This window comes from Corvus brachyrhynchos, unplaced genomic scaffold (assembly GCF_000691975.1).
Source record: "Corvus brachyrhynchos isolate BGI_N302 unplaced genomic scaffold, ASM69197v1 scaffold302, whole genome shotgun sequence".
NCBI classification, from domain to species: Eukaryota; Metazoa; Chordata; class Aves; order Passeriformes; family Corvidae; genus Corvus; species Corvus brachyrhynchos.
Window position 1 is genome coordinate 3,868,898 of NW_008237244.1, and position 19,413 is coordinate 3,888,310.

Consider the following 19,413-nt stretch of genomic DNA (forward strand, 5'->3'; position numbering starts at 1 on the left):
CCCTCTTTCCTGTCATTCCCCATCCTGTGCCTACATTTCATGTTCTTTCCACTGAATTCCTTTAAAGTGATCAATACTATTCCTTTGCAGGACTGAAAATTGAAAGCAAAAGATGGACTTCCAGATGAAGTCCCATCTAAGATACATAAACAGCAAAAAATCCTTGCAATTTTATTATGTGGTGGTGTGGCAGCTCAAGGCAATTCTATTTCAGAAAACCTCTGGAAAAAGAAGTGATAGAAAGGAACTACCTGTTCTTGAAAATATTAGTCATAGAAATGGCTGCAAAAATACTACATTTGGAGAATTTAAATCAAGATGCAACCATCAAGAACAAAATATCTGAAGAGGAGAGTTTGTGAGCATATGAGAAGGCCAGCTGGCAGACACCTCTAGGACCCAGAGCAGCCTGCAAGGAATGCCAGCTTTGAGAACAGACTTCCATTTTACAAGAGCTGAATAGTTAGAGATTGTCAAATTTATTATCTGACATTTCTCATTTCTCTCTCTCTCTGTCAGGATTTTAGAAACTTGGGTCTTCTGTCCCTTGCTATCCAGTGAAGTCATTCTTGTTTTAATTCCCTGTGCACATACCGTGATTCACACCTCCCTCCATCCTTTTCATTACCTCCCCTTTGTAACCTCCTTTTTTCTGACAATCCTAATTCCACAGTTAAACACGACAGAGTAAAGGATTTCTCTTTCTACTGCCCAACCATGTCACTCCCCATGCCTCAAAATCCTCTTAGTGAGTTTAATCCCTCAGCTTCCCCCACTTTGTCAAACAGCTTTCTGTACTTGCTCTGAACTTCTGGAACTTTTATTTTAAAATCTGTACTTCTAAACTTTTTACAAAGCCGTATTTTAATTGCTCCCTATGTGTCATCCACTTCTCGCATCCCTGGTTTCAGCTGTAAAATCTTTGGTAGAGTAACTACCCTGTTATTCTGTTTAAGTCTCCTGAAAACCTGGAATACTATGGACACAATGACAGCTATCTGAATATAGCAAAATTAGGAGGCCAATCATATTCTTTGTTCTAGAGAGAACACAGCTCAGTCTCCTTTTCTTATTATTGAACTGTAAGTTTGGCAAATACCAAATATTCCCACAGGGGGTAACTTCATAATTGTATCTGAATTTCAAGATTAACAAAACGTACCTAGACCTTTCAGTGCCTGTGAAATTCTGCCCTACTACCAGCACAAATGGTACCTTTTCAGCAACATGGACTAAAGTCAAAGCAATAAACCCATTTCATACATTTCTCTAGAACATCTAATCAGTTTCAGACTACCAGCCCTTATTGCAAGGTGCTCAGTGACCTGAACCTAAAAACTGACAAGGATGACAAAATGCTGCAGGCAGTGCTGTGTCACAGCTGCAGCTAGTGTGGCAGAGGAAAGAACAGAACAGTCAAGGTCACAGGTGGTGTCACCATCAACATTCAGTGTGATGAAACATACTGTACTGGTTAAAATGCAACTAACTTCTGACTCTGTTAATAAGATTGAAAGTTGCCCAAGTTAACAGGACCACTTTCAGAAAAAATACTTTCTCCAAAAAAATGAGTCCAAGTGCCTGATCCAGCAAATGCAAAGAGGTTTTGGTCCCCACACTTGATTTTGAAGTAGCAATGAGTACAAAGCTCTTTTGTTATTTGCTGCTGCAACTAACACACTATAAACGTTTATCATAATGAACAGGCAAATAAAGCGGCAGTGTGTGTCACCTATGAGCCCTGTTCAAAGAATTTTCTGTTCTGATAAAAATTTGCATAAGCTAAAAAATACTCATTGCCAAGTGTATTTCCAAAAGACACGATTTTGAATGAGAGAACATGGTAATTTCACATAGATACATTTATATCTTATGTCTAGAGTCAGAGCTGGCATCCATCACATCTTTAACTTGCAGATTCTTCCCATCCTCTCCTTCAGGCCTGCTGTTGGATAAATATCAAATTTTCAAATGTTCTCTCAAGAACATTTTACCCCATCTAATAAAGCTATGGTGTTTAAACCTACTTTGAATCCTGCAGGAATCACAGTATTAATATTTTCCAGTTATAAACACTATAATTTAGCTGAATGCTACTCCTTAATATTGATTAGGTATGTTTCCAGGTCATCATATGTACAACTAATCTGATATTAATGATAAAATTACAAAGACATCTACCTGCTTTATCTCCTGAAATCTCTTTAGCAAAGATTATACAGTGGCAGTTCCTCGTAAATTTCACTTGTCATTACATAGCCTATTTAACTAGTTCAATTGAATGTTTCTGAAGTTCATAATCAAAGAATTAATGACTTGTAGCTCGTGAGAATTCTGAGCTAATAACATCTACTATATCAGCCCAATTTGTAATAACTTTAACAATGTTGAAATACAGTTCATTCCTATTCTCTTTCCTTAAGTCTCCTTAAGTAGCTTTACAAGCACAACCTGCTAAAAGAAGCTTTGGGATGAGGTGAAGTTTCCTCAGTGGTTATTTGTAAGGATATTTGCTAATAATTCTAAAGTAAAGTTATATTCCATCACAGTTCCTTTCAAATGCTGAGAAAACTGAAAAACAAGAGAAGGGGTTTTTTTTCCCTAAAATCATTCTGAGTTGCCCACTTTATATCATGGCATCTACATTTCTGTCACTTTGTTTTTATTTCTTTATAAACAATTTATAGAAGCAGAGCAGTTCCCATGATCACTTTTTAGATATAAGCATGATCTTTTGCCCCCTGCTTAAGCCCTTTATTATACAAACTGTAATCTTCTCACCCAATTTTTAAAGCATGATTATTGTTCATTATAAGACTTAACAGAAATAAGCCAGTATGTTTCAGATGATAAAGTTTCTGCATGGAGGGCACAGTGAAAGCTGAACCAGATTCTTCTGCCTGTTTTTTGCTTATAAAAATATCACACTTAATTAAGGGGCTTTTAAAAATTTTCTGACTGAGCATAATATTGGCAAAAACAAATCAGGCACCAGTCAAAACAAATAATCCCTTTGATTTACTCCTCTGACGACTCACTGGTTGAGTGTAACTCATTCTTGAAAGAATTTCGCTCCCCAGATCCCACACTGAGAGTGGCTTTCAGCCCTGTTAACAAAGTGAAGTGGTCTCTGGTTTTCACGGGGAGGCTCAGTGATGTGGAGAAGTTTGGCAGGGCTACAAAGGCTCAGCAGAATGGAGGCAGTCTAAACAGATACGGCTGTTTGGTTTCTGTGCCGGAACTGCTGAACACAGAAGTAAACTGTGTGAACTATGAACTCTGTTTGCTCGCTCCAAGTATCACCAAAAGCACAGTTCATGATAAAGTCTGCTTTCTACTGACAAAAACATGCTCCAAAACCTCCTTAAACAACAAGCCTGTATAAATGTTAAGGATTCTGTACATACAAAAGAGCTTAGATGAGATGGCTAAAAGCCTAGAGGAAACCTGATGAGTGCAAAGGACACAAACCAAGTTAGGAAAATAAAGCCTAGAGTGCCTCATGTTCTGCCTGGAAAATATGGCAGAAGTGCTATTCTAGGTAGGCACAGCTGGTAAGAATCGTGAAACACTTGACCTATACCCTTGTCAGAGAAACTTTACACTTTGATTCAGGAAGGAAAAATAAATAAGGATCAAAATAGGCTTTAAAACCGGCATGATGTTCCAGGTGCAAGACGGCCATGTTGCTTCTTCAGCATCTACCTCAGTTCTCCCAACTTCATAGAAATACTGTCAATACCATGGACTTTTAGGAAATAAAACTGGGGCAGACTGGCTATAACTACAGTGGTGCAACTGGGTCTTGAGCATCTCCACTTGGCTTCATTCTCCCCAGTGCTCAGCTTCACAGGGTGTGGGTTCCTCTTCACTGAGCTGATCCTACAGACTTGCTGTCACAGCACAGCAGCGTAGGCAGGAGCATACTACAACCATTCCAATACTAAAACATCATTGAAAAAGAAAGAAGGGGATGCATTTCTCCAGCACAATCACTTGTGGTATCTTAATAAATCTAGTGCTCCACAATGCTTAAATTCTATATGATATCCCAAGTGTCCCCCTTCTAAACCACAGTAAAATGATTTATACCATTAAAAAAGGGTACATTAGCTAGTCAAGTCAGAAAGCACTGTTCAAAATATTTAATTTCTCTTTAAAACCTTTTTTTGTTGTTGCATGATTTTTTACTAATTCAGGTATAGCTAAAGTGATTCACTCCAAGTTACTAATCCAGTAATTTATTAATCATTCCATCTAGCCTAGGAACTGCTGCACAAAATGCACTAAATAAAAGTCACAAACTCTTTTACCCTTGAGCAATTTTCCTTGGATACACAGCAATCCATTTACAGCATGTAGAAATTAGCCAGTGAAAGGATTATAACAATTTCTTTTATCTTTAGAAGAGTTATGCTTTCTGAGCATCACTGGGAAGCTCTTTCACATACACTTTCAAACAAGACAATAAATCAAATGTACCAAATCTACTTTCAGTTACCAGATTTTCGTTCTTGTAAGACACAGCAAAAAGCTGAAAACAGTGTCACAGGTTTCAAAAGACATGTCTGTACACTTATTTATTGAGAATATGTTCAATTAATGAAGAATGATGCTGAAAAGTGCACTGCATGTGTTACCACTGAGACAGCAAATGGAAAAAAAATATGCCTTAAGAAAGAGCAAATGAACCTTCTGGATTTAGTCATTGCACTTTATCCTTCACACAGCTTCTTGAATAAATAGCTGTATAAGCCTTAATAAAAATGGAGTTCCTAGATATAATTTCAGATATTACATATAGTTTTAAAAAAAAAATTCTACTGAGAAACTCAGATGGATTATAATTTCAAGGAAAAGTGAGTTGCTCTTACGTTATTGTTTTATAAGTATATGCTCTGGTCCATTCCCAGCTCTGACAACATTCACTAAATATCTTCCTGATTAGATTGCCAAGAACAATGTAACTCCATACCCAAGTTATGTCAGATATATATTATTTGTGCACTGTCACACCCAGAAACAAAGCATCTTACACAGCATAAATTTCTCCCGAAGTTTTCCAAGCCTTCTTGGAATAAGCAGGCTTTAGTGAACAAAAATATTAATACTGCAGTGCAGAACACGTATTTCCAGCCAAAGATGTTTCTCAAAGTATGCAAGTCAAGCTGTATGACAATTTTCAGCAACAAAAAGGAGGATTCAGCATATGCTCCTTTTTTCTTCAACACAAATAAATTTAGAAGACATTTTCCTTGGAATCTAAGATCCCCCTCATGATTGTACCAACACATTCCCATGAATGTAAAAATAGAAATCTATGAGTCCTCCTTTTCCTTTTCCTGAGACTAAGTAAAGAAATAACCTCATTCACTCATATGACTGATTTGTTGGGACAAGGATGATGCCAGCAGAAGAGAAAGTTAAAATTCTAATAAATGGATATGAAGTCTGATTTTTTTTTCCTTGGGAGAATCCACTTCATCATCTATCTATATTCATTTCTTCTGGCAGTTGTCTCCTACATGTCCAGCGGCAGACAATCTAACTGTAGAGATTTTGAACAAGTAAATTTAAAAATGGACAGTGGAGTCATGTAGAGCATTAAAGTTAAGGTAGTAACATCAGATCTTGAATCTGTGTTCAGCAGAAAACTACTGCAGTCAGCAGTACTGACTGGAGCTCAGTACTGAGATGGGAGCTTAGCACACAGGCTGCTGCTATTTGGTATTTGCTGAATCTTTAAAAAGCTGCTTAATTTCCACCAAAAGAAAGAGAGAAAGAAAAAAAATATACAGATCAGGATGAGTCATGGATCTGGCTTACTATATCTTCCAGCAAACTAAGCTTAAGCCAATGTTTACTAGCATCATGAATATTTGGGCATCTGCAAGGACTATGAAATCCAAGAGAATCCCCAGGCAAAGGAATTACTTCATCCAAGAGCAGAACTTGCATTCTTGGACTGGTGACTTGGGTTTCTCTTTCTTGACAGGTCCCGTGTGCGAACCCTTGCAGGGAGGGCTGCTCTGGGCTGTTTACCACCATGGACATACACTTCTCTACATGAGGAAGTGCAAATGCCAGACTACTTCCCAGTACAGTCATGTACTGATTGCCCTAAAATCTATTTCAAGCGGACAACACCATGTATTGGAATGTCTTCTAAAAAGTTTTGTTTATTTTTTTTCTGGAGAAACAGTGTTTACAGATGGACATGGTGCTGTATCTCTATGGCAGAGGAAGTAAGGTCAAAGAAGGTTGTCTTTCTCTGGAACAAAAGGTCAGTGAATGGTTTATTTGCTGAGCAATTTATTTCTACAGGCTTGGACCAACTTTTAGAAGTAACATCTCCTACAACAGCTTTGTCAGAAGGTGGTCCATCGTAAAAGAAAAGAATACCTACAGACTGAAAAGTTTTCATTCTGTGTTTTTAGATAGCATAGGCCCGTAAAATACAAAAGCAGTAAAGAAGGCTCAATACCTTAAATACAACTAAATAAAATTTACCAGTACAGGATACATATCTTCAGTAGAAGACAGAAGTACCAGGTTTGTGGGTTTCTCAGCATGTCCTTTTGTCCCACTAGAACTGTCCTCTGTCAAGTTCACCTTCATCTATCTGTTCTTCATTTGTGAACTGATCTCATCTAAGCACCAGACCAATACAATCTTGGTTCTATTGCTGTTGACATATATGGTGAGGAAGAAAGAATATGTAGACTTGTCTCATTGACATGGTATTGGTGCCTGAGTCTAAGTTGTCTTAACAGTTCACCCCTGAGGTTGCTGAAAAGTAGGAAGAGAGAACTTAACAGCAGGCATTTCACTGCCACTCATGGGGACTGCTTGAGGAAGGACTAGAAGCATTTTGATGGAGAACTCAGGAAGCCATGAGTGTTATCTCTTTTTTAACCATTAACTTTGATACACAGGCATCTTATCATCTGACCTGGACACTGACCAATTCTAGGCTAAATTCTGTCAGCCAAGCTTATAGCAGCCTTTCAGTAGTCCCTCCATGGTTTTGCTTGTGAATGAGACGTCCAAAAAGAATAGCAGTTGATACATTCAGTTTCTTTGGAGTTACTTTAATGCATAAATTGGAAGTGGGTAGGAGAAGCAACCCTTTGTAGGTCACTTTGAACTCAGAGAGCAGTTACTTAAAATTTGTAGTCAAAATAAATGTACCTCACTCATAATGCTAGCACTGCATGGATTACATCAAGTGGTCAACTGAAGATGAACAATCTCTTTGGAAACACACAGTGAAAGCTCCCAACCTCGAACTGCCCTTCCCCAGGACCTGGCCTTGCAGAGTCAGCACTCCCCAGCCCAAACCAGCTGGGGGAGTTTGGGAAGACACGTTCACCACATGTGTAGGCACTCAGCAGCAGAACAGCAGAGCAGGCACGCAGCTAAAGCATCACAAAAATAAATGAAGATGACACCCAGAAACACAATCGGTATTTCAATAAAGCTCTTCGTTCAAAAATGTGCTCCTGGCCCACAAAATGACCCCGTTCATGGCTAAGCCAAAGAGCCACAAGGGTCACAGTCTTGTGACCTGCACAGCACTTCCTTCCTCTTCCCAAAACTGCAGCCTGCCCACCAGCTGACTCATTATGTCGACCACCAAAAAGGTTTCCATCATTTGCTACTCTGAGGCCACAGTGTGAGAATCTGGCTGTAGCACACAGCTAAACAATTCTTCCTGCATTTAATTTCAAACAAATGGGAGAAGGAGGACAGACAATCCACACCACTTCAAAAAGAGACTGCAGTAAGCCAGATGGCATGGATTACATCTTGTGGAACACTGCTGGTTTATGAAGATAGGATGTGAGAGGAAGAGAGGTAGAAATTTGGCACCCCACCAATGCAATGCAGCGCAATATCTGCTGTGTGGGTAGTGTTTCAGTGGTAAAGGTTGTAACTCCAGGTCCAAGACTGAAGCAGGAGATCATATCATGATATCTTGAATTCACATTTGCTTTGGATTTGTAAATTTGTGATAGTTAAATTACCTACAGAGTGGTTTTATTAATCACAGTTAAATATTCTGTGTAATTTATTACGCATATGAAAAAAGTGATGTAAAATTATTTCATTCCTTTGCTCACAGTTTGAGTCAATTTTGCTATATATGTTACCATTTTTCCTTTTTATTCTTTTCAAAAAGCATTAAAACAAAGAGCGAAAAGATCCCTTTTCCAAGGTTCAAAGAAGATTGTGATAAACATTTTATATTTAGCACTTTTAAAAATATTGATCTTATGTATGGATACACACATTCAATCAATTCCAATTTCAACTGCAGAACAAAATCATTAAAGATGCATGTTTGTTAAACCTGTATCAGAAATAATTTTATTTTCTTCTAGAGGCAAAGGTTTAATTAAACCTTAGACACTAGAGAGAAAATGAAGAGAGCTCTGAAAAAATGGCAGTTCTTCACTGGACTGTGTAGAGAACCTCGGATAAATGGAGATTTCTTAATTACTAATTCAGTAAGTCAGTTTTAGAGCAATTGCACAACATTATGCTAATTGTTTCAGATAAATAACTTCTGTGAATTATCATCTTACAGAGTCTATATCTGCAGTTAGTTCATTAATGAAAAAGGAAACAAAGATGTCTTTTATTCTATACCACAAGAGATGGATGGTTTAAGTTACATGATAGAAAAGACACAACATTATCTGAGTCACTACGGTCATATCCCAAGTCAGTGCTGCATCCATAAAGCAACATGCTGTATTTATTGAACACAGTGCAGATAGTCCTTTGATCTCTGGTTCTGCTTGTTTCAGCAGCCCAGTTTTAAATTGGTATTAGCAATTATGATTCACATTACAATCAAATATGTGGTTTCAGATAAGGGAAAAGAAAAAAAAATAGCAGTTCTCTGCTTTTAAGATTCAACAATAGATTATAAAGTGCTCAAAGAAGCAAAATGAAGTTATTGAAAATATGCTAGTATCTTTTTGTACCACGCTGAGAGAAGAAATCCTTATCTATTCCTAAAAGATATACATTTAAATGAAAATGCAATTAATTATAGACAAAGAAGATCTGTTCAAACCACTAAAACTGTATTTATAGCAACCTATACAGTTTCAATGCCACTAGATTTTAACAGCTAAAATTACTGCAAGCTAGCTGCTTGTTCTTCAACATTTTAGTGGCTTTCAGAGATCATATTAATTAAATGCCTTAAGTGATCCTCAGTTAAGCAGGGGAAGGTTTGGTTGGAATTTTTTTTTTTTGTTTTACCTTTAAACATACACAGCCTTTTCTTATTAGAAACCAAAGATGAAAGGTCTCTGTGCTTTCAACACAAACTGGGATTCCTTTACCCTTTACCAACACTGAATTTAACAGCAAATGATTTAATTTGACAGACATGCAATATCTGTATTTTCCCAACTATGTATTGTCTGGATCTTAAATAGCTAAGACTTGTGCTTTGTGATGTTGCAGAATCCTATGCTGAAAGGTCACTAAAAGATTTTTAAATGGGCTACATAGATAATTAGAAAACAAAGCCATCTCTTTCATGCAAAGGCTTTTGAAACAACCAGCAGCAATTACAACATGCCCAACCAGATGCTCTCTCAGGAACTTAGGCACTTATGAAAGACTGTCTAGATGCCTCCACTTGTCTCTGTACAAACATGGTTTTCAAGTGAGACTCTTCAATTCCCCAAGTTGTGAAGGTGTCTAAAACATGCTTTCTTACAGGGCAGGGCAGCTCTTCCAAGGAAAAGCTGGATATAATCTCATTGTACATTTTGTACCATGCCTGCTAAGTTGTAAGTACTTTAGAACTTCTTTCAGTAAATAGGGGCAATGATCTTGTATGAGGCACCTTGCCAGGGGCACATCGTACGTTACATTTCTGCTTCCTAAAGAAAAGCAGATCCCGTTTCAGCCTGATGAGTATGAGTGATTCCTATGAATTTGCCAGCACTATTCTGAATTGCTGTTTTCTTCTTCAGAGTACTTAGTACTTTTATGTGTCTGATCCTGGCAACACCTGTAATCACATTCCCCCACCAGGATCCAGTCACCACCAGATTCAGAAAGTCGTAATTAAGTGTGACTGTGATCTTAGCCCAAGTTGTTCTTAATTCACTGAAAACCCTGTTAGAGATTAAAGAAAATTGAAGTAATTTGAGTCCTAACCATTGCTGACTTGGACCATTCTGAAAGCATTCTCAAGCATTCTGAAAGGCTTGCTGGGTAGTTTGAAGGAGCAACAAGGGCTGTTATGTTGATCCCTAGCAGGACATTGTGTGCATAACAGTCCACAGACAAAAGAATATAAAGTTTATGTATTTTCATATAATCTAGAATATTATCCTTACCAATTTTGTTGAAATTTAACCAATCTATCAAATAGCTTATTTATATTTCTTTATACTTAGTTGTATCTCTTTCCTGAAACTAAGGATTTAAATTTGTCTAGGCAATTTTAAATTAAATTGCTAAATTAATCAGTGAAAAAGTAAATGTACTGTATTTAGTGGATAAGGGTGCAATCCAATTATTTTGTCGAACTTATTTGAAGGCTGGAAACTCTAATGAACAAGAAAAGAACATCAGACTTGGGCTTGCTGTAAATAGTGTTATTAACTATAGCCTATTCATATGCACAGCTGCAGACTTCCAGAAGGACCTGCAGAACAACTTGCAGAACGTGTTAAGAGATGGTCAAATAAAGTATCATCTGAACATTAATTCCAGCTAAGTGAACAGATCCCTGGAGCACTTTAACACATAAACTGAGGTTAGTGGGCTTCAGGCAGAAGAGGAGAATATAAATCCAAGACTTAAGGTTTACAATGCCAAGAAACAAAGTCATACAAGCAGAACAGACCATGAGCTGTGTTATCTGCTCATAAGATGAGACAGAGAGGAACATACTTGTCAACAGTTAAAGATACGGTTTTTCCTTTCCTTCACAAAGAATAATGTTATCCCAGGTCCTTTTCCTGATTATTTGAAAAGTGAAAGAAGAGGATGGAGGACATCACATTTGAGACCTGAGTAATTTTCTCTTGGCAAGAAGCTGGATGACAGAGATTTCTCATTTGGAATGGCAGAATATGCTCTACTCTGCTGAGCAGCATGCCACAGAAGGCAGTGTCCTAAAATTATCTTATGTATATGCTTGCACACATCTTACAGTAACAAATTCCTTTACAGTGAAAGATTATTATTTCATGAAGTACCTTCTCACACAAGCAGCAGATTAAACTTGGCACACGAAGAGGATGAGAAAAATCTTTGTCCAGCTGACATCACTGAAAGTAAAAACTAAGCACAACAGTAAGTCCAGGTACACGATATAAAAAATAAAGCCCAGAATTAAAGAAGTAGTGAGAAAGCATTAATATCATTCCCCACATGAAAACATTTTAAATGCACAGAAAATTCTATTTCCTTATCTGGACTCCAGGGAAAAAAACCCACTAATGTGGTGCAATTTCTAACGCAGTATAGTTTTCAGACTGTTTCATCTTACATCATGTTATTATTCCATTCACCCTCTACATGATAATGTCTGATTAAATTAATTGGAACACAGGGTTTTTTCTGAATAATTTATACCAGGACATTGTAAACTGTTTTTGAGACTAATATTTCACAATGATGGTTGTAAATTCAAACACTGGGAAAGAAATCAGATGTCAAGGAATTATGTAACTACCAGAAGAGTACACATTTTAATATATTTTTGTTCAAATCTGTAAACTAGTCTATGGGATAAATGACAGAATAAAAACTAATGTGAAAAGCAAATGCAGACTGTGAGGAACATGCTTTTCAGCATGTATAAAGAAGCAAATCTATAGAACCTGCAGTACAAAATATGTTTTCTGACCCTGTAATGTCCTTTTTCTCCTTTGTGACTTCAGTAAAGAAAAAATGGGATCTCAGTTCTAAACAAATAAATCATTTTATATTTGTAACAAACACTATTGAAAAGAGTCAAACAGGATTTATTCCAAAATTCCATTTACCTGTTACAATGAATTAGAATTATATTTGTGCACAATGAAATTCTAGATAACTTACATATTACATCATGACATATTGTTGGTATAAGTAGTGACAATAATTGAGAAACTCTATGAACAAAACTCATTCTTTGATTTAATTAAGATCTTTGCCTGCCAGACTCACAAGATCTTCAACATTTTATTAACAAGCATTTTGGACAGATTTTACTGGTATTATGTGTTTTACAGGGTATTTTGCTTTGCCAAACCATAGTAAATACTTTTGCATCATTGAAATTACATTTACAATAAAGCTAGAGTGGCAAAGTTCAAGATCTTTAAGGTCTCAGAAGCTTGGGCAGCTTCTTCTAGACTGAAGTATAAACTACATAACAATGGTATTTTAAAAAGAAAAAGAACAAATGATATTAACATTTTTAAGCATGTACTTTGTTAGTAGACCAAGGTCTTGAGAACAATTCTAGTAAAGACCACACCAACTGTGTCAGCTTATTGTTTACACCATCTATCCCCACTCCCAGATCTCACAAAGTAGCACTGTGATGCATAAAACCCTACAAGTCTACCCACAATTCAGGGGCTGGTCCCATGTTTCATCAGCTCTCTCTGCCCACCAAAACTATGACTTCTGCTACATACTCTACTACATCCTTGAGTAACCATCTCAGTTGCTGCAATCACACAGTTCTTATTAACAACTCTGCTGTCAGTATCTCAGTGTGATTAGCAGACCAAGTTCTTTCCACCTTTCACTTCAGTCCCAACCTGACCATTTTACATTTCACTTCTTTTAGCAGTTCCCTTTCACTCCATCAACAATGTCAGCTCTGTCCACTAGGTAAAAATCTCACAGTCAGATCTTCCACTTTGGTCCTACGTGTGGGAATCTCTGAATCTGTGTTGAACAGCCCTCTACATTCAACCCACATACTCTTAGATAAGCAGTTTTCCATTAGACTTGCATGGAAAATACGTATTTTTTAGCATGGCATTCATGAAAATACAAGGTCTTGGTAGTCGTCCTGTTGTACAACGTTAAGCATATAGTCTGCAGCTAACAAATACAAACATGCAAGTACAGGTATTTGACAACCCTTGTAGAGAATAGTTGTTTTGAGACTAATTCTTGACACTTGGCCCTAGTCTTTCTGGCACCTACTTATTCATAATTAAAAGAAAAATACTGTTTCTTTCCTCCTTCCTCCTCAGTATTCCGGTGTTTCTTACTTCATGCCTCAGGCAAGTTTTACATCTGCCGAACCCAGGACTACCCTTTAGATATTCTTGCATATCAGAATGCAAGAAAGATGCAGTGTAATTTTAGAAGATAACTTTTTCAATGTGGAGGAAAAAAGCTTTCACAACCATTTGTAAATCCTATGTGTATTTGTAAATTATTACTGAAATAAAATCCCACAGTAATTCTTTAAACTGCTGTGTGGGAGTAGAGACAAAGGAATGGATGGAAAGAAAAAATATTATAGCGTATCTGTTTATACTCACACCATCAAAAGGACTACAAAACTGCGTTCTGATGAATTTGCTGGCCAACAGAACAAGCACTCTAAATGTTACTTTTTAATTTCTAGCCTCAGAATTTAGCTGGTTGCAGTTTAGGATGTAAAGGATTTAAAACGCAACCAAGCACTCTGAACAGCAGTGCAAAGGTCCAGCAAGTAGGTTTGGGCAGAAACCAGCCTAGATTCAAACAAAGAAAGGGGCTGGGGTGTGCAGCCAACTGTCATATACATGGTGATATCTATGACAAAGCTCAGGTGGAAAGCAGGAAGCTCACGGCCTAGACTTACATTAGGAGAATAAAAAAGGAATATATATAGCAGGGTGACAGCCTCATTCCATTCTTCCAAGCTCCACTTGACTCTAGTGAGGAAGGCCACCTAGACGTCCTCATCCCTTGCCACTGTCGCCCTGGTGCAGTAAGCAAGGACACTGCCAGGTGCATGCCAGTGAGCTGAGACTGCACACTCTAAGAAGGTGCTGCTCCCTGTGGAGCAGGCATTGACGGTCGCTAAAGCTAATACATTTTTCCTTCATATTGCAATGGTTTATATGCAGTGACAGCAACTGCGCCTCAGCTGGCAAGAGGAGAACCCTTTCAAAGAGTTGCTGGTTTGCCTGCACCTAGTGGATCACATTCCTTGGTCCTCCTCTGGTACCACCAAGCTGGGACACAGAGCAGCTTCAGATGTCTTCAAGATCAGCAGAGACTGCTACCACCCTGACCATCTGCCCCACTCTCACCTGCGCACTTAGAGACATGGTCTGGTCATTTGGAAAATGCTTGAACTTCATAAAGGTCACACTACACTGGTGAACCGCAACTGATTCCTTCAAGAAATATTATATCAGGAAATTAATTTTTTAAAATACCTAAGCTGTTTTGCATCTTTCTTCTGCATATAAACATTCACTTGTTCCACCAATATTTCAGACACCCACCTCTAAGTAGTACTGTGTTTTTCAACTGTTGCCCGTAAACAACATCAACCCCACGTGTACAAATGAAATTTAAGTTGTAGCTATTGCATACCCAGATCATGACGTTTCTAAAAAACACAATTACATTAGGGTGCAATGGTCATTTAATCAGAAGGCAAACTACTGCCAAGTTCTCCCTAGAAGAACTAAATCCTAAATGCTTTCAGTCAGCTCTTGGGTTTTAAATAGGCAATTCAAGTTTTAGAATATTTGCCAAGCTACACACCACAAAATCCAGAGTGGACTTTAGTCTTAAAATCTGATAGGCCTTCTGGTAGTTAAAATAATTAAATAAATAAATTTTTTAAATGATCACATTACAAAGAACAAGTTGCCTCCATATCAGTTTCATATTAATTGGACTGTTTTCATCATGACAAGACCTCTGTTTAAGAACAAATGACAACAATGTTCCCACAAGGCACAGGATAAAAGACAGCCCCCCAAATAATAGTAAAAGAGTTATTAATAAAACAAACACACCCAGAGGGTACTACTACAAAAATACTTCAAACAAAATACAACATTTCTTAACAATGCCAGTGTTCTTTCTTTACCCTTTCTCTTGTTTCTTTTTTACCATTTCTTTTTCTACTTCTCTTCACTGTCATGTGAAGTTCACTGTCATGAAGTCATGGGCTGGCACTCTCAAAACTTTCAAAACCTAATCTCCATAATAATCTTCTAATTCTTTCAAGTTCACTTAAATTCTAGCAGCAACAGGCATCAGCTTACAGTCACAGGAGAGAGGCTCACAGAATTGTACTTAGAAACCCTTTCAACATTTTGGAATGAATAGCAAAACAATTCACATGGAGAAAATGTGATAATGGAGCCATAACATGATGGCATCAAGCTCTTAGAACATTTCTCCTCAAAGCTCTATTGTATGCATGATTTACTTAGAGCACAGGGATATCTGGAAGCCACATCAAAGAGCTAATGGATAGACATTTTGTTAACATATGTAGAACTGATGCCAGGCCATAAAACAACACTGCACTGAGTTTTACACATCTTCAGAAAAGTCTGGTTCGTTCATGTTGGATTTTTTTTTTCTTGGGGTTGGGGTGTATTTTTGGTCTACAAATTATTTCTTCTGTTATGTGCATGAATGCCTAACAGGCTCAGAAGCCTGGACAATTTTTATGTTCTCTTGTTCCCTGGATTTGTGCCCAGTATCACAAAATCTGAGACAGGGCTGATCTTTGAAACTGGGAAAGGAGGAAGAATGAAAAAGTAAATAAGCACCTATTTCCTTTGCAGAACAGGTTCTGTTACATCAATCACAGACTGGTAAAGAACCTCACAATCTATGTTATTACCTTAGCATCTCTGTTTCGCAGGTCATCCCTAGGACTTTCAAAGCCCTGTTTAAACTTGGCTCCAAGCTACAGTACATTCTTCAATGGTCTTTCATGTCTGTGGTGTTCAAAATACAGACACTTTTCAAATGGTACATACTGTAGATATGGCATTCCATAAAAACAGGAGGCAAAAAAGCTTTGTAGAGTGAATTCCTGGAACAGCTCTCCAGGATTCTGAAAAGGCCACTTAATAAGCTCCTATGTTTCTGCTCTAAAGTATTTATCCTGGATCACAGAATAATGAGCAGCCATTAAATTTATGTATTTTGTAGGGCACTTAGGAAACAGATTTTCCATCACTTAGTAACTGTAGGATAAGTAAAACAGCACACCAAGAAACACACAGTACGAAGGGACACTGAAAGTCAAGATTGTAGAAGTGTTGTATCTTTATCCACTTTGACACCTTTTCAGTTAATCACATATTTTGTGGTTCCATGTTTGGCACATTAGGTACATTGAAGCCAGATTAACAACAAACAGCTGCTATTTATAGCATTTCCCCAGAGATGAGAACGGTTGCTGCTGCACTTTAAAACCAATCATGTTACATCTGTATTAAAATGAGAAGACAAACATGTTTTACTGCCAGCTCTGCCTGAATTTCAAATGAAAACCACATTAGTTAACTTGTGAATTTCTCAGTCAGTCAGTCTCCAGTGTCAGCTTACACAGTTTAAATAAAACATCTCACCAACACACAATACAGCACAAAAGAATGCTGACAGCATGGGCCTTGGTGCAACAGAGTGCTCAAATACTCCTCCAAGATAAAAGTCAGGAATGAACTGCCAGTGTCTCTAACCTGCAGTAGCCTGGACCTCAGCAGGTTCTGCTACCATACCTTTGTCATTTCACAAACTTTTTGGCTCAATTGTCAGCAGTCATACAGGCTGAAATATGTTAAGTCCTATAACCCACAGGTTCTCTACTCTCACTTCTGTCCTAAGCACTGTGAGAATGGGCTCCCAAGCTCGGAAAGGTTGCCAGGCCATCAAGTCATAGCATGTTTGGTCCCACTGTTTCCCATCTGTTTGCAAGAAGAAAAGGCTGATCTTTAATTCATTATCTTATAGGCACAGGCTCACCTCCTTTGGGCACCTCCAGGTTAATGAGGCCTCAGCAGGTACTAAACAAGGACCTCAACTCTCATGAGGCTGCTGGATGTCTCTGCTCCAAACATGCACGATTCATGCCTGCCCTGACATAGGAAGAGTCTTATCTGGAGAGAACAGTCCTTTCCTAACTTAGAAGGAATAATACAATTATAAACAGAACAGAGATATTGGTGAGACACTGAACTTTACTGACAGCATGACAAAATCCATTTCCTTTTTCTGTTCAGACGCTTTCTACACCACCTGAAAACTTGATACTGCAAAGTTGCAGCTTGCAGTAGGTTTCACTATACTTTTTTTCCAGCTGTAACGTTTGCTTACTGCCTACTGGCTGGTCAAAGAGAAAGGATAAATTAGAAAGGAAACCTGAAGTATCAGTGGGTTAATCTTTCAAAAGTACTTGCCCATTGGGTGAAGAGATGCCTCAAAAAGACACAGGACATCTGCACTCATGTCACATCATTGCCTCTGAAGATGAATGCATCCCTGAGAGCTTGATGCCTCACAAAGCAGTAATCACATTTCTTTTACTGCTTTAGGTTACTTGGAAAAGCAAATGTGTTGAAGTTAAGCACAGGTGCCTAAAATAAGGTTTGCAGCTTGAACAATTCTGAGTACCTGTTTTGATGATATCAACATTTCTTGCAGCAGCAATTACTTTTAGAATGCTAAGTCTAAAATACAGCAGAACTTTAGGAAAATATATAAAAAATATATCAACTACTTTTTTTCTGTTTTCCTTAACATTTTTCTAGTTTTACCCCCCAAACCTCAATTGCTTTATGCAAGAATCCACATAAAACACTTGGAAAAATGACTGAAAAAGGAGGAACTGAACTACATATGCTGCAAAAGTGGTAAAATAATAAAAAAAACCCCACAAAGCAAAACAAAAAATGCCCCCCCCCACGCCCCACCCCCCAAACAGGTAAGAAAAAAAAAAATTTTCTCCTTTAAAGTATTTTAATATTGCCTGTAACATAAACTTGTCAGACAAATATTATTTCAGTTCACAGTGATTATTTTTAATAAAAATGTTAAAATCTCATGGAAGGAATTACTGAATTATTTATAAATCAAGCAGTATATTAAATTCTGGTCAATATATAGATGAACACGTGTATACCTAAATGTGCAGTTACATCTCACTTTTCACCAGACTTCATACACTTCCTTCAGTGTCCTACAGTGACCCTCATTTTCAACTAAGTTTCAGGGGTTTAAGTTATAATTTGCTGCAATACCTGTGACCAGTTATGTTTCACAGGTTTCAACCTAATTTTAAACTGCTTTGCTTTAGACCTTTGTAAGAGCAATACCACCCATTGTTGATTTCTCACCCAGAGTTCAGAGATCCAGATTTGGGTTTGTTTTGATTCAAAACTTAAATTGAAATTTTGGCCTGTGGAAATGGCACCTTTCTGTTCCTCTGGATTTATACTGCATTTTGAAACACTTTGACATAGAGGGTATTGTAAGAGTTTGGATCTGCAATGTATTTTATTGCCTAAATAGTGAGATGGTTCCCATTTTTACCAGAGTAACGCAGTGGAATGAGCATGGTGAAGCACCCATTAAGGCTCCAAAAGGAACTGAGTACTAAAAAACCTAAACATTCATTTGTTTTATTTTCTGTTTCTTGGTTACATTTTCAAAGTGTGTCCACTACCACTCCCATTAACATCAGCAGGAGGCTTGTAAATAAGCCTTTACCCAGTGTTTAAAAAACCTGAGCTTGTCAGTGGAAGTAGTGAAGAGATCCCAATCCACTTCATTACTTAAAGAAACAGAGCAGGAGAGCAAAGAGAAATCAAGTACAGGCAAGCACCCTAACATATCTTTGAAGTCTACATTTGAACACTTCATAACCTGAATTGAAATGTCAAATTCTGAAATACACCAAACATAATTCAGGAAAGATAGCCTATTAACTGGTTGGAAACACGGTTAAAAATGCAGATGACATAAAATTAAATTAAATGCACCTAACAAGGAAGTTGGAGCATTTAACTTGGTAAATACGTGTTTCATGAAGCTAGACTCACAGGTGATGTTATGTAAACCAGTCAACCATCAGGGTAGTTATTTTTTCCCTGCCCAGTGATCCAGCTGCTGAAACTGTACATTCGTGCTAACGCTGAGGATCTCTAGACACCACAAGCCAGAGCTACAGAACTGCCATCTCAGAAAAGATAAAATCTTTTAAGAGCTATGCCTGGTTTTAAGGTCAGAGATAGTCATTCTTCTTCTCCACTGAAGCCATAAAAGTACAATGTTTAAAAAGCGTTGTGGCTCAGTAGGTACTCTAGCAGCAATTTCTAGTGCTGCTGTAATTGAGGTTACATCAATATTTTCACAATAAAACATACTGCCAGAAAAGTAATTCCATGCTGTAAGCTG

At 37.6% G+C, this 19,413-nt stretch overlaps 1 protein-coding gene across 1 annotated transcript in view; it reads right to left on the reverse strand.

The window, feature by feature from the left end:
• CPQ (carboxypeptidase Q) overlaps positions 1-19,413 on the reverse strand; it is a 133,261-nt gene that overhangs the window by 79,949 nt on the left and 33,899 nt on the right. The gene's annotated exons all lie outside the window — the stretch shown is intronic.